The 8,495-nt window shown below is 39.7% G+C and overlaps 1 non-coding gene across 1 annotated transcript; it reads left to right on the top strand.

The window, feature by feature from the left end:
- The first annotated feature begins 2,026 nt into the window (after positions 1 to 2,026).
- Positions 2,027 to 2,133, top strand: LOC141709412 (small nucleolar RNA R71). Its single transcript, XR_012569989.1, has one exon. It is a non-coding gene; the product is annotated as a small nucleolar RNA R71 (small nucleolar RNA).
- Positions 2,134 to 8,495: the final 6,362 nt, after the last annotated feature.

Here is an 8,495-nt window from a genome sequence, read left to right as displayed (position 1 = left end):
CATACAATATGAAGGGCTGATCCCCTTGATGTCTACTATGGTCCATCCAATAGCCGATTTGAATTCTCTCAAAATCCTTAAGAGCTTGTCTTCCTCACTATCTGAAAGGTCAGATGCAATAATAACAGGTAAAGTAGATGCATCACCTAACAAAGCATACCTCAAGTGTTTAGGTAATGGCTTGAGCTCCAAGGTAGGTGCTTCCTCTATTGATGGTTTGAGTTTTCCTTCAGCATTCTTGAGGTCAGAAGTACCAAGAGATTCAAATGGCATGTCCAGCTTTCGCTTCCAGGGAGAAGCATTCAGATATTGTAATTGCTCATTGCCATCTTCATCATCACTGTCAAAATCCCCCACTAAGGCCTTTTCCAATGCATCAGACATTAGCATGCGATCGAGTTTCGAAGTAACCGCAGAATCAATCACATCCACTTTTAAGCACTCCTCATCTTCTGTAGGGAATTTCATTGCCTTAAATACGTTGAAGGTCACATCCTGATCTTGTACCCGCATAGTAAGTTCACCTTTCTGCACATCTATTAAGGTACGGCCAGTAGCCAAGAAAGGTCTTCCCAAGATTATGGGAATCTTCTTATCTTCCTCAAAATCCAGAATAACAAAATCTGCAGGAAAGAAGAGCTTATCCACCTTGACTAGCACATCCTCCACTATGCCCCTTGGGTAAGTAATAGAACAATCAGCCAATTGCAGAGACATGTATGTGGGTTTTGGATCAGGCAAATCCAACTTTTTAAAGATCGACAACGGCATCAGATTGATGCTTGCTCCCAAATCACAAAGGCACTTGTCAAAAGTCAACTTGCCAATGGTGCAAGGAATGATGAAGCTACCTGGATCTTTCAGTTTTGGAGGTAACTTTTGCTGCAAAACAGCGCTGCATTCTTCCGTGAGAGCAACGGTCTCAAGGTCATCCAGTTTCACCTTCCTTGAAAGAATACTCTTCATAAACTTAGCATAACTAGGCATTTTCTCCAGAGCTTCAGCGAAAGGTATATTGATGTGAAGTTTCTTGAACACCTCCAGAAACTTACCGAACTGTCTATCCAGCTTTTGGTACTGCAATCTCTTAGGAAAAGGTGGTGGAGGATAGAGCTGTTTCTCCCCTGTATTACCCTCAGGCAGAGTGTGTTCAACAGTAGTCTTTCTTGGTTCCGCCGCTTTCTCCTTTTTCTTAGCATCTTCATCTCCAACTTCAGCTTCTCCTTCTTTTGCCTTTTCAGCATCAGCAACTTTCCCAGACCTTAATGTAATAGCCTTGACTTGCTCTTTAGCTTCCTTCCTGCCTGGTACTTCCGTATCACTGGGAAGTGTGCCAGGTTGACGATTGAGCACTGTATTGGCTATTTGACCGATTTGATTTTCCAAGGTCTTGTTCGAAACCGCCTGACTCTTGCATAACAGCTTAAGTTCCTCAAAATCAGCACTAGTAGGTGCAGCTGCACTTCCTTGTTGAGGATATGATTGCCTTTGAGCATACTGCTGTGGTTGCTGGAATCCAGGTGGATTAAACTGTTTACTCACACCTTGCTGATATGGTGGCTGAATAGCATTATGATTATTACCCCAACTGAAATTTGGATGATTTCTGTTATTAGGATGATAAGTAGCTGGCACAGGCTGCTGTTATCGCTGATAATTATTCACATACTGAACAGATTCGTTAACAAGAGAACACTGATCCGTAGCATGAGAACCTGCACAAAGCTCACAAACCATAGCTAGTTGATTAACTCCATATGTAGCCAGAGAATCAACCTTCATTGACAGCGCTTGAAGCTGCGCTGCAATAGCGGTGGCTGCATCGACTTCCAGAATACCTGCTACCTTCCCAGGCATCATCCTCTGAGTTGGGTTTTGATGCTCATTTGCAGCCATAGTCTCGATAAGATTATAAGCCTCAATATAGATTTTAGCCCACAAGGTGCCTCCAGCTGCTGCATCGAGCATGGGCCGAGATTGGGCCCCCAAACCATTATGGAAACCAGTGATCACCATCCAATCGGGCATTCCATGATGTGGACACTTCCTCAACATTTCCTTGTAGCGTTCCCAAGCTTCGCACATAGATTCTATAGGTTGCTGCGCAAATTGAGTAAGAGCACTCCTCATAGCAGCAGTCTTTGCCATCGGATAAAACTTCACCAGAAACTTTTACGCAAGATCTTGCCAAGTAGTGATGGACCCAGCTGGTTCAGAATGTAACCAGTCCTTAGCTTTGTCCCTCAGTGAGAATGGGAAAAGCCTCAGCTTGATAGCCTCATCAGTCACGCCATTATACTTGAAAGTGCTGCAGATCTCGACAAAATTCCTTATGTGCATGTTGGGGTCTTCAGTTACAGCTCCTCCAAAAGAAACAGAATTCTGCACCATCTGAATAGTGCCCGGCTTGATTTCAAAGGTGTTAGCTTGAATAGCCGGATGAAGAATGCTTGACTGAATGTCATCAATTTTTGGCCGAGAAAAGTCCATAAGAGCTGGATCAGCCTGAACAATATGATCACCCATGTTTATTGGTTTTTTCTGCTCAGTTCCTGAATCCGAATCTTCAAAATCTATCTTCTCCGGAATATCAAGAACACTTTTATTCAAGATTCTATGGCACCCAAGAGAGCACAAACTATTGATAGCAGCAGCACAGTCCCTACTGCTGATTCATCGAGGGGTACTGCTGCAAGGCCTCGGTTGAATGACAGAGCTGCGGAGGAGGAGTTCACTAGGCTTTTGGGGAAGCCAATTCTGAAGGAGAGAGGGTTTTTACCATCGGGGAGGGATGGTGAGTTGCTACCAATGATTGTAGAGAAGGGGTGGATAGCTTTTTGTGAGTCGCCCGAAGCAGTGCCGATGAGCGTGGTTTGCGAGTTCTATGCGAACGCGAAGGCCGAAAAGAATGGGTTTTCTGTGGTCCGAGGGCTGACGGTTGATTATCACCCAGCGGCGATTCGCCGTGTGATTGGGCAGCGAGAGAGGAAGCCCGAGGAGGAGAACTGGAATAAGAAGATTGTTGAGGATTTTGACTTGGATTTGATTTGTGCTACTCTCTGTAGGCCGGGCACAGTTTGGACCTTCAAGACCGGCACTAATGAGTATCGTCACTTCCCGGCGATCGCTATGAACAGGTATGCCCGTGCATGGAATGCATTTATTTGTGCTAATATTTTGCCTTCTTCGCATGCACACGAGGTCACAGTTGAGAGAGCACAGTTGTTGTGGGGAATTCTTAATGAGGAGTACTATGTGGACCTTGGTGAGTTTATCTACCAAGGAATTCTGAAGTTTTTGAGGGGAGCTAAGCATATGAACATCCCTTATGCATCCACGGTTACGAAGCTTTGCCGAGCAGTAAGAGTGAACTGGCCGGGCCATGAGCAGTTGCAGTTGTCGGCCGCTCCGATTGATTATGGGACTCTGAATGGGATGCAGGAGTGGACCGGTGGTGAGCCCGAGGAGCATGGGATGGGGTATCATCTTCCAGGAGGGCGTCCAGCAAGAGGTGCTACTATGGCTAGGCCTAGGCGTGATGAGGCTGGTTCTTCGAGAGCTCAGGAGGGTGCTGGGATTGCTGATACCCAGTATAGGAGGCTTTCACGGCGGATGGATGCCATGTACGAGACGCAGAGTAGGTTTGCTCAAGAGCTCACCCTTGCGTTAGGGACTGCTTTTCGGGGCCTTGGAGCTGATATCCAGTGGCCAGTTTTTGGTGAGGACTCTGCATACCCGCCGCCTGATACTCCACCCACTGAGGGTGATGATGATGATGAATCCGAGTAGGTATACCCTGAGTTCCTTTCTACTACCTTCACTGGGGACAGTGAAGATTTTAATTTGGGGGTGGTAGTTAAGGAATATTTTATGTGTGTCATATAGCTGCATATTCATGATAGTTTAGTTCATATAGTTGCATAATTTTTGCCATATAGTTTTTTTTATTTTATAGCTTTATTTGTTTATCATGTCATGTAGCTCATGCATATACCATGATCCCTTTTGCGATGATTTATCGACTGAATTGTGATATTGATGCGAGTGTAGTGATAGCATTAAAGTGATATTGAGTCGTGTAGGTTGATATGCATGCTAGAAGCATTTGTAGTTTCACTAAGTCTTAGAGAATGCTTAAGGGCTAGATTGTTGTTATGATCTGATTATTTTCGAGGTTAATCTATTTATTATGCTTAGAATTCGATAATAGGTTCTTAGTGATAAAGGCATGAAAAAGAAAAAAAATGGAGTAAAAATGGAATTTGTTGCTAGTTGTGGCTAGGCGTCAAATGGCTAGTAGCCGGCTCGCATGTTGTGCGAGTAGTCTAGGGTTGAGCAAGATGGAGCCAAACGCACTTGCTCAGAAATTTAAAAAAAAAAGTGAAAAAGAAAAAAAAAATTTGGTGTTTATGCATAATTGATCACGAGTGGGCTCTTTGGTATTCGAGTTATTAAGTTCTTAGGGGACTTTGTGCCTAGTGACCTAAGGCTTTTAGAGTCTGGGATCCGCTAACCTAACGCTCGCTACATGGATACCATTGTATAAGTCTTTTGTGGACCTCACTCATTGCACGGTCAAATAAGCATTGTTGTCGTAAATAAAAAGCATGATTCCGTAATAAGCTCCAAAATTTTTGTAGTGTTATATGTCGCTTTGTGCCTAGAATTTTTATTCTTTGTATAATCATGTGATTGCCTTGATTATAATTGAGTCATAATAATTGGTCTAGTTCCGAAGCATATCTGTTAAGCATCTGCACACGCCACGTTCCTGGCTGTATGTTCGTTTGCATGAGTTTATTGATCTTTAGTCGCCTAACTGCATTTGTTGAGATGTTGCAATTTGGTTGGTTTGTTCGTAGTAAGGGGGATCACTGCATTTTCATATAGATTGCATTCATGCATGTTTTTATTTGTTTTTGAGTCTGTGACGCTTGAGGACAAGCATCGATTTAAGTTTGGGGGTCTGATAAGTGGCATTTTATACCACTTAGAATATCTTAAAATGGCTTAAATTGGTGCCTTGAAATCAAGTATTTTGTGTATTTGATGCGTTTTTCTAATATTTATGCATTTCAGGGTATTAGTTGCATTTCGAAGGAGTAATCATCAAGAATAAGCCTTGGCATGTGTTCACCATTGAGAGAGGAAAGGAAGGGGCAGATTACGGCGAATAAACGGAGCAAACTCAGGATTTTTCCAGTAGGGTCCTGAGCGCCCGCTCAGCAATGCTGAGCGGCCGCGCAGGGTCGGGAAATTAAATAGTTATTTTTAGACTTCTACTTCTGTTTGGCTTCCACTTCTATGTAATCTGAGTTTTATGGGACTATTATATAAGTAGATTTGGAGACGTTTTCAAAAAGGAGGATCGTGATATTAAGCAAGGAGTGAAGGAGATAAGGAAGAAGACCGTTTTAGCACACAGCAACGAAGAGGAAGCATATTTTCTTGTGATTCTTATTTCGTTGTAACGTTGGATGCTAGTTTTCTTACTTTGAACCTATTTACTCTTGTGACGTACTCTGATTTAATATAATTAGTTTAGTTATTATTTTCTTGTGTTTGTTTATCATGATTTCATATGAACGATGACGATGAGTGCTATTATGGGCTAATCGTGATCATGGGGTCGCAACGGATTTACTATGGAATTCTTTAGTTAATTGTTTAATACTTTAGTGTGTGATGATTGTATGATATCTAGTATTGGCTGTGCGTATTCGTCTTATGTGCGTCGCGAACATATAAGATAGGGTATTAATCTCTTGTGAAGCGACGGTGGATCTTGAGATTTAGAACTTGCCATGCTAGCATAGGTTCATGTATGATGTGCATGATTAGTGGGTAACTCTAACAGTTTTATTCGCCCTGTGTAATCAAAAGGAATAACTTGTGCTTAAATCGTTGTGTTGTCAATTTCTGTAGACATATAGGAACTCAATATAATTGATGACTATTCAACTTCTATCTTAATTGTGGATGCTTGGTAGAATGGTATTAGTACAATGAAAGTTGGCTTTTATCAGTTTCGTGTTATTCGATTAATATCATCACTGTCACATGCTAAAGGTAATAACAATAACTATTGAAGGAAGTAGTAATGAAGTTGTGATCTCATGAGTGTTTTAATATTGTTAATTTGAAGTGATTAATTAAGTGGTTAATTGTAGTTAATATTTAGTCAACAATTCTAAGTGTTAGTGTCTTAACATTGAGAAGTAATCATACATTGGTGCGTGAGTTTAATTAGACAATAATTAGTCTGAGTCTTTGTGGGAACGAACTAGAAAGTATTCTATATTACTTGCGAACGCGTATACTTGCGTGAATATTAGCGCGTGTTTTCGCCCTAACAATTACCATACACAATCAGACTTTACTTTCACTATCATTATCTGGATTTGAATGATTTACACTAGGTATATCTATCATAAAAGATACTATTTTAATTAACAAGGCAAAACTCAATCGACGTGACTATACGTCTTGACGTCAACCCGATCATTTTTATTTAATCATGGTATTAAAAACTGTAAACAGGTAGCATGCGGGGGACATAACACGTAATCATGTTATTCATATAACACAATAACAGACTCAAAATGACTCCTAAAATAAACAACCTTTCGATACAATTGAATTTAGGTCTCGAAAGTATGTTTAAAGAAAGAAAAATATTTTTCTGAGTTTTGAGGCGTTCGTTTAGTATTAAACGGATGAACGGTCTATTTCTTACGAATTTTTGAATATTTTTCGGAATTAAAACGGGTCAACAAATCATTTTATAATTAGATAATAAGGTTTGAACATCCGAATCTGACTTTAAAATCATTTAATAATAATTATCGAGTCTTGAAAATAATTTAAAATAATATTTCAAAGCTCGAAACTATTTTTCGGAATTTTTAAATCAAAAGAAATATTTAAATCTAATTAAATAATCAATTAAAATTAATTAATAACTATTTAAATTAATTAATAATTAATATTTAAATTAATTAAAAATTTAAATAATTAATTATCAACTAAAATTAATTAATTAAATAATTTGGATTTATTTTTGAATTAAAAATATTTTTCGGAATAATAAATAATGAATTTTGGAATTTTAAATGATTAAAAAAAATTTCTAAAAAAAATACAATTTTTGAGAGTAATTAAAACGGAAATCAGGTTTTTGTAAATTTCTAAAATCACAGGGACTGAAATGCAAGGTTTACAAAACTACAGGGATTAAACGGTAATTAACCGTCTTCCCCGACGTCACCAGCGGCGACACCGCCTGTGACGGCCTTAAACCCGGGGTCAGGAGTAGACGTCACCAACACAATTACCAGAAATATAAACAACAAAATTATTATTAATATATGCTAACTTGACCCCAAACCAAGATCTGATCCAGGTTCAAGTATGATTCAGGTTGACAATATTACAAACCATTTATTCAACATCTAACATACTCTAACTTTATTCAGCAACTCATCAGACCGCATGTGGCCTGACAAACACTATCTCTGAGGAGCCGGGTCCTGAAGGGGCGGGAACATGGGTCTGTCAGACTGGTCTTCTAGGCATCTGCGACATGTATACATAACAGGTTGCAAGGGTGAGCATAATCGCGCAGCAGCACCAACATATGAATAACAGAATAAAAACAGTAACGTAAACAATGATAGGAACAGAGCTATAATCATGTTAACAACATTATATAAGGAAAAACTAATATAACTGGAGATCACTGTGTAGCATGCTTTTGATGAAACAACATAGTAGTGTGATGTGTAAATACCAGAGTCCAATTTTACCATGCTATTCACATTTATAAAATCACTGTATCAACCACTTATTCCCTTACGAAAATCATAAATCCAAATAAGATACGTAACGGATATGTGAAGACAGCTGATCAGGCTATCAACACCAGACGACTCTAACTGCCATCCCATTTACCTGTTCCGGAACTCAGAGACTAGCTAGGTCTCTGACCTGCTGGACTAATCGGTTATATAGTACGCGCAACCGAATTAACCTCTTACGCCACCTTAATAGGCCTACTATGGCCCTATGTATCCCATATATGATCGTTTTATCCAGTTTCCAAAACACTTGTACCTATCTCCTTTTCAAAATCATTCATTTTACCAGCACACATATAAAATCCAGTTCGCAAATCATTTCATTCGAGATAGGTACCTTTCGAAGTTACTTTTCCCCAAAATAATTTGAAAATAATGTTTTATAACTACGGGGGATACGTAACTTAAACGAATCTGTTCCATTACGAGAATAAAACATTTAGCTATTCATCTATACTAAACCATAAAATAATGGTCAGGGGTACTTGCCTTGCAACGCTTTACAAACCCTAAGTAGTTTTCATGCTGACATCGGTCCTGGTGAAACTCGACTGGGATCTACAAATACAGAGGACCCTAATCAGTTATACTGACATGCTTGATATCCTCAAATCCTAATAACCCAATCCGATAACCCGA

Source organism: Apium graveolens, chromosome 2 (assembly GCF_009905375.1).
Source record: "Apium graveolens cultivar Ventura chromosome 2, ASM990537v1, whole genome shotgun sequence".
NCBI classification, from domain to species: Eukaryota; Viridiplantae; Streptophyta; class Magnoliopsida; order Apiales; family Apiaceae; genus Apium; species Apium graveolens.
This window is presented reverse-complemented; position numbering and strand designations above follow the sequence as displayed.